Source organism: Etheostoma spectabile, chromosome 15, assembly GCF_008692095.1.
Source record: "Etheostoma spectabile isolate EspeVRDwgs_2016 chromosome 15, UIUC_Espe_1.0, whole genome shotgun sequence".
Classification (NCBI taxonomy): domain Eukaryota; kingdom Metazoa; phylum Chordata; class Actinopteri; order Perciformes; family Percidae; genus Etheostoma; species Etheostoma spectabile.
Window position 1 is genome coordinate 12142707 of NC_045747.1, and position 8190 is coordinate 12150896.

The 8190-nt window shown below is 40.5% G+C and overlaps 3 pseudogenes; 1 reads left to right on the forward strand and 2 right to left on the reverse strand.

Moving 5' to 3' along the window:
• The window catches only part of LOC116703227 (hemoglobin subunit beta-2-like), a 4604-nt pseudogene extending 2838 nt beyond the window's left edge, over positions 1-1766 (reverse strand).
• Positions 1767-5201: 3435 nt separating this feature from the next.
• LOC116703228 (hemoglobin subunit beta-like) lies at positions 5202-5937 on the reverse strand (annotated as a pseudogene).
• Positions 5938-7054: 1117 nt separating this feature from the next.
• On the forward strand, positions 7055-7865 carry LOC116703229 (hemoglobin embryonic subunit alpha-like; annotated as a pseudogene).
• Positions 7866-8190: the final 325 nt, after the last annotated feature.

Below are 8190 nucleotides of genomic sequence, written 5' to 3' on the forward strand. Positions count from 1 at the left end.
ATAAAATGTGCTTGCATTGTTTGGTTCCGATCTTCTATTGAAACACGTCTCTTCTTTCAGGATCTTTCCACAGGCCTGAAAACTGCAGTAATCAGACTCTCTTAAAAAAATAACAATCTAGACACATCAAGGCAACCTATGCCGTTATTAAAAATTGCACATCCAAACAATTTTCAGTGCAGGTGCGTTGGACTTTTAGTGTTGTTAAATTTTTAAAATGAAATATTGCACTGTTGTCAATAAATAATTGAGTGTTGATGAAGCAGAAGACCACAAGAAATGAACTACCTGCAACTGAGAAAAGCTGTGACTTAGATAAAAATGACACTTAGTCTTTTTTTTACATTTTACTTGTTTTTTATCCAGTCCAGTGACGAACCAAAAGCCAAGTCATGAGCATAAATGGGAGCTATTGATTATACATCGGCAAATCGCATAGTTTCATCTAGAGATGTTGACTAATTATAACAATAATAGCCGCAACAGCGTTAATAAAAACATTGTTTATTAATAGGTTAGGTAAGGTGGTTCATCTTCGGACTTCATATTTTCATTTGGGCTCTCTCTTTTGGATAAAGCACTCTCAGCACATTTATCAGAAACTCTGTTCTCAAGTGTCTAGAGGTCAGTCTCGATATTTGTTTATTAATTTCTCATGTTACATTATTTTGGGTATAGTTACAGACAAACAACTTGGTGGATTTGCTATTATTTTATTTGCTTTTGAGACATAACAAAACAACTTTTAAACAATGATCAGATGTGGTGTCTTCTGTTGCAGCTGTCTAGTGGTCACGCCTCCCAGGGCGGACACCACACACGGCAGAACTTCTGGAAAGCTGCCTGAACTTCACCAGTGAAATCCTTACCCAGTGAGCTGCAACCACAATGGTCAGCAGTTCGGACAGGAGCTGCAACACAGCAAGTATCGGAACATCAGCAACCTGAAGGTGGGGCGTTTTTGAATAATCGTTGAATGTGAATAACAAGAGTTGCATTAGTTCCAGAACTTTACTTTGGAAATTGTCGGGATCCAAGTGCAGTTTCTCGGAGGCAGCACGCTCAGCTCGGCATAGGTTGCCGATGTCGTCCATGTTCTTCAACAGCCCGGTCCAGACCGTGCAGGATAGTTGTTCCGTGTTTTGTAACCATCGGATTTCGTGATGCAGCAGCGTTGTAGAGGTTTCTCAAAGTTGCCGAAATATCTCTGAGTCCAGGGGTAGACGATCAGACACCTAAAGGAACACGTACATGTTACAGGGTTGGACTAGGAGAGGATGTAATCTGTGTGCCAAGAAATGAACCTGGTGATGGTCTGAAACGCATGTGCACAATGAAAGAAAAGATTACATGTAGTCCATCCATAATTATCACCAAAAGTTCCGCAAAAATGTCTCAAGCACACATTGTAATGCAAGACTGCGAGACTCACCTGGCAAGAGCTGCAGGGCCCACCACCTCACTTGCATCTTGGAGAAGACGTCCGCGATGGTGGCGCGCTCGAAGTCTGTCCATGAACATTTGCTGGTCTAGAGTTTCCTGTGCAGGTCTGCAGATCAACGACACCAGCTGCAACTTTTAAAGAATCCTTTTCCCCTCCCATAGGCAAGCGATGGGTGGCCAGTAGTGTGTTGTGGATTTGCAACAATGATAAGAGAAGGCGTATTGCTCCGCTCGATTATCTTATTGACAAAGGAAATTGTTACAGTATCGAATAGCAACAGCGCGGTGTATTGAACAGCTCCATATCCCTGGAGGTCCAGCATCGGCACCTTGTACAGCGATCTTAATTTCAGTGCAGAATGTTGAGTACTGAGCTGAGCAGGAACTCAGGACGGTGCAACCGGCGGTTTGAGTGATAGTCTTTAAATATTGTCTTAGTGAAGTTGTAGTAAATAAAGTCAAATCTGCCTGATCCTTGGGAAATAACATTAGTTACACTACACAGCTCTCTATAAAAGCTTAAACTCCTCTTAGAAAATATTAATTTGTCCCTGTATCTTAAAACATTATCTGGTCAATAGATTAAGAAAGCCAAAGTAATTTAGGTGTGGAGCATATTTACATAAGCGTGTACCTCATGTGAGCATTAAAAATATGATACATTTACATTTACTTATGTATATATATACAGTAAATATATATATATATATATATATATATATATAAATATAATATATCACCACATACATGTATACATATCTATACTATATCTATTTATCTATATATCTTATTATATCATATATCTATATAAACTATATATATATATATTACATATATATATATACATACATACATGTATCTAGTAAATGTATGTAATGAGATATATGTAATATATATATATTATATATTTAGGCTGACTATCTTCTATACTTAGTACTGCAACTATTCAATACTTTGAATTATATTTTCAACTTTTCAATTTCATGCACGAGAGCAAGTAATGAATAGGTTTATATTACTGGCTATAGAAGGGACTGGACCATCGTTTAACATAGCAACGTAAGTTGTGTGTATTCTAAAAAACGGACCCCGTTTTGTTGGTGGAGCTCTCCTTCCTAATTTAAGTGCCTTATGTCAGAAGATGGAGTGCAGCCATTCAGGTCACCTCCCCTGGAGTGGCTTGTTCATTGCAGACCGCACCACGCACTGACCGGGATGGAAAACGTGGAGTGGATTTCAGTCTACTCCGGCCAATACAGAGACACACTGCTCCATCTACCGCTCCTCGGACTTGGAATGCCCTCCCTGACCCTCTGAGGGCACCACAAACTATTGAGACTTAAAAAATTACTAAAAAATTTCTTTTTAGCAGAACAAATGAATTTGAACGTGCACAACAATATTGTTGCACCTATATGTATTTTAAACTGTTGTTTTTAACTTACTTCTATGATTCTACCTGTAGCACTTGAGGTTGTCTTAATGTAAGTGCATTAACATAAAAACGTATTATTATTATTATTATTATATTATTATTGTGACGTGTTAGGCGACTTTTGGATTGTTTTTCAAAAACACACATAGATTGACAGCTGAGATTTTAAAACTACCGTGTTCGACTTGCTGTGGTCATCATAGATGTGATGTTTGTTTTTATCTCATGGAGGCTACATCATCACGCCTTATTCACCACTATCTTGGAGGAGGTTCTGGGTGTGTCCATGCCTGTTCAAGCATAAAACCCCCCGCGGTTAGCGGAACGTCAGAAATAGTCAAGGAAAGACAAGATGGACTACGCTGAGTCTAAGGCAAGGACGCAGTCAAACCTTCTGGGCTAAAGTGTCTGGAAACGAGGAGGGATCGGCACGATGCGGGTCGTAGGTAAATATGAAACAAGCTGATGATGTAACGCTCCAACATTCATGATTCCTTTGAGGCTTATATATATTATATACACTCCCATCTGTTTACAGGATGTGGCCGGTGTACCCGCAGACTAAGACTACTTCGCCCACTGGAAGGACCGAGCCCCACTCTCCCTCTGCGAGGAAGCACGGAGTGACCGTGATGAAAGGAGTTGCAGATGCGGTGTCAAAATCGACGACCTGAAAGGAGGTCTGCCCCTCAGTGAGCTGCATGCCTTCACTCTGCGTGTGGACCCTGCCACTTCAAGGTGCAGAGTAAACTGATCACAAGACAATAGCTGAAGATTATAAGAAGTGTTCCTCAACTTAGGATGTGAGAGGTTTCCAGACATGCTACAGGTCATCTGTTATTACCATGCACAGGGGAGCTAAAACTCCATATAGTAACCTAACATCTGTGTGATTGTGGTCTTTTCTCAGATTCTCTCTCACTGCCCCTTGTGGTCCTGTCCAGCAAGTTCCCACGACTTCACCCCTGAGGACACGATGCTTGGACAAGTTCCGGCTGCTTGGCTCTGGCCCTGTCTGAGAAATACGATAAACAGAGGAGAAGTGAGGAGACTGCAGCATGAGCTTACGTTGCAAAATGATTAATAAATGCATTCATGCAAAAGACAAGCAGTTGTTTATTGGTTTGTTTGTGATGACTTGGCATAAAGTGAGGTAGACAAAGTCACATCTACAGCAAAATCAGAGCAGTCAAACAGTCAAATTTTACACCTACCATTAGACAAAACTCCAGTCATTGGTTCCAGATTCCCAATGCAGAAATTATTTCCTTTCCTGTTTTATATTTTCATGAATTGGAATATCTGTTGGTGTAACAAAACAAGAAATTTGAAGATGTCACCTCAGACATTGTTTCAGGCATTTATAGTCCAAAAGATTGATAATTAAAAAACAATCAGCAGAGGGATTATAAAGAAAACAATGCCTTTGCACTCGTACTGTTAACTTATAGGGACTCTTTTATTTTTTTCTTCAGTTTTTTAGATAAAACGGGAGAGAAGAAAAACTAACTAAATTGTTTAAAAATAATAGACCAGTTAATAATTAGGCGTATAATGTCAGCAAGAAGAGTTAGTGCGTTATAATTATATATTGTATAATTATATTATTATTATTATTATATAGTTGTAGTATTAGCCTATTTGCATTGTTATTAAAATTGCACATGCAAACATTCTTCGTTGCAGGTGCGTGGACTTTAAGTGTTGTCAAATTTAAAAAAATGAAATATTGAACTGTTGACGTTGTTGGTGTAATATCACTGACGGGGTGATACCATTCACTTCTGCTGCGTGTTGACTGCAGAGAAGACCACAAGAAATAAACTACCGCAAGAGAAAGCTGTGACTTTAGATAAAACTGACACTCGTCTTTTTCTTGCATTTTATTGTTATTGTGGATCCAGTCAAGTGACAAACCAAAAGCCAAGTCATGAGCATAAATGGGAGCTATTGATTATACATAGGCAACTCGCACTACGTTTCATCTAGACTATGACTAATTATACAAATATAGCAGCAACAGCGTTATAATCAAAACATGTTTTATTACTAGGTTAGGAATGGTGGTGTCATCTTCAGGACTTCATATTTCTCATTTGGGCTCTCTCTTTTGAATAAAGCCACTCTCAGCACATTTTATCGAAATACTGTTCCAAGTGTCTAAAGGTCAGTCTCGATATTTTTTATATTATTTCTCATGTTTACATTTATTTTGGGTATAGTTCAGACAAACAACTTGGTGGATTTGCTCTATTTTATTTGTTTGAGACATAACAAAAAACTTTTAAACAAATGATCAGCATGCGTGGCTTTCGTGCAGTGTCTAGTGGTACTGCCTTCCAGGGCGGAACACCACCAAGCCAGGAACTTCTGGAAAGCTGCCTGAACTTCACCAGTGAAATCCTACCCAGCTGAGCTGCAACCACATGGTCAGGCAGTCGGACAGGAGCTGCAACACAGCAAGTACTCAGGAAACATCAGCACATGAAAAGTGGGGCGTTTTGAATAATCGTTGATGTGAATAACAAAGTTGCATTAGTTCCAGAACTTTACTTGAATTGTCGGATACGTGCAGTTTCTCGGAGTGCAGCACCGCACTCAGTCGATAGGTTGCCTTGATGTCGTCAGTTCTTCACAGCCCGGTCCAGACCGTGCGGATAGTTGTTCCGTTTTGTAACCATCGGATTTTCCGTGATCGCAGCAGCGTTGTAGAGGTTTCCAAAGTTGCCGAAATACCTCTGCTAGTCCAGGGATAGACGATCAGACGCCCTAAAGGAACACGTACATGTTACAGGGTTGGATTAGGAGAGGATGTAATCTGGTGTGCCAGAAAATGAACATGTGTGATGGTCTGAAACGCATGTGCACAATAAAGAAAAGATTACATGTAGTCATCCATAATTATCGCCAAAAGTTCCGCAAAAATGTCTCAAGCACACCATTGTTAATGCAAGACTGGAAGAATCACCTGGCAAGAGCTGCAGGGCCCACCACCTCATACTGAATCTTGGAGAGAAGTCCGCGATGGTGGCGCGTCGAAGTTTGTCCAGTTGAACCATTTGCTGGCTCTAGAGTTTCCTGTGCAGGTCTGCAGATCAACGACACCAGCTGAACTTTAAAGCATCCTTTCCCCCTCCCATAGGCAAGCGAGGGGCTGGCCAAGTAGTGTGTTGATGATTTGCAACAATGGATAAGAGAAGGGCGTATCTGCTCCGCCTTGATTATCTTTGACCAAGGAAATTGTTACGTAATCGAATAGCACAGCGAGTGTATTGAACAGCTCCCATATCTGGAGGGTCCCAGCATCGGCACCTTGTACAGCGATCCTAAATTTCAGTGCGAATGTTGAGTACTGAGTAGCAGGAACTCAGGGACGGTGCAAAACAGAAGGCGTTGAGTGATAGCTCTACTATTGTCTTAGTTGAAGTTGAGTTCAATAAAGTCAAATCTGCCTGACCTTGGGAAATAACATTATACACTACACAGCTCTCATAAAAGCTTAAACTCATCCTTATAAATATTAATGGTCACTTTATCTAAAGCATTATCGATCGTAGATTAAGAAAGCCAAATAATTTGGCATGATTATTTACTTAAGCTGTGTACCTCAGTGTGAAGCATTAAAATTAATGTATACATTTAATATATGTATATGTATGTATGTATATGTGTGTATATTATATATTAGATATATATATGTATTTACATATGCGTATATTATGTATATATGTGTATACATTGTGTATATAGGTTGAAGAAGTTTACATTACGGCTATAGAAGGAACTGGAACATCGTTAAAATAACGAAGTTACGTATTTTCTAAAAAACGGAACCCGTTTTGTTGGGAGCTCCCTTCTAATATAAGTGCCTTATGTCAGAAGAGGAGTGCAGCCATTCAGGTCACCTCGCCTGGAGTGGCTGTTCATGAAGGTTAGTGGAACTTTTGGATTGTTTTCAAAAACACACTAGATTGACATGCTGATTTGAAAATATGTGTCCCGACTCGCTTTGAGTCATATGAGAAGAGTTTTTCATGGGAGGCTGCACCTAACACGCCTTGTTCACCATCTATCTTGGAGGAGGTTCTGGGTGGTCCATGCTCTGTTTCAAGCATAAACCCTCTCGGTTTGACTCACGTGGCATTCAGCAGCACTCACCAACCGACAAGATGACATACGCTCAGTGCTAAGGACAAGGCGCAGTCAGAACTTCTGGCTAAAGTGTCTGGAAAGGAGGAGGAGATCGGCACCGATGCTGTCGAGGTAAATATGAACAAAGCTGACTGATGTAACCTGCTCCAACATTCATGATTCTTGAGGCTATAATATTTATATACACTCCCATCTGTTTACCCAGGATGCTGGCGGTGTACCGCAGACTAGACTTACTTCGCCCACTGGAAGGACCTGAGCCCCACTCTCCCTCTGCGAGGAAGCACGGAGTGACTGTGATGAAAGGAGTGCAGATGCTGTGTCCAAAATCGACGACCTGAAAGGAGGTCTTCTGCCCCTCAGTGAGCTGCATGCCTTCACTCTGCGTGTGGACCCTGCCAACTTCAGGTGCAGAGTTAAACCATCACAAGATAATAGCAGTTATTACATACATGTTCCCCAACTTAGGGAGTGAGAGGTTTCCAGACCTGTACAGGTCCATCTGTTATTACCATGCACATGATGCCCCAATTTACAGTGTAGATGATGCTGTTCCATTTAATTAAACTGTGGTGTTGTTAAAATATGTCTTGAACATTGGAATACTGAGCAGAACATGTCACAGCAAAACTCAGCGAGTGATGGGTGGATGGGTAGATAAAAACCCTACATGTAACCTAACATCTGTGTGATGTGTGTCTTTTCAGATTCTCTCTCACTGCCTCCTTGTGGTCCTGTCCAGCAAGTTCCCCAACGACTTCACCCCTGAGGCTCATGTTGCTCTGGACAAGTTCCTGGCTGCTTGGCTCTGGCCCTGTCTGAGAAATACCGATAACAGCAGGAGAAGATGAAGGAGACTGAGCATGAGCTCGTTGATAATGAGAATAAATGCATTTGAAAAAGCAAAGCTGTTGTTCATGGTTTGTTGTAATGACTTGTCATAAATGGAGTAGAACAAAAGTCACATCTACAGCAAAAATCAGAGCAGTCAAACGAGTCAAATTTTACACCTAACATTTAGACAAAACTCCAGTCATTGGTTCCAGATTCTCCAATGTCAGAAATTATTTTTTCTCTATTGTCTATCATTGTAAATTGAATATCTGTTGGTGTTACAAAACAAGATATTAGAAGATGTCACCTCAGACTATTGTTTCAAG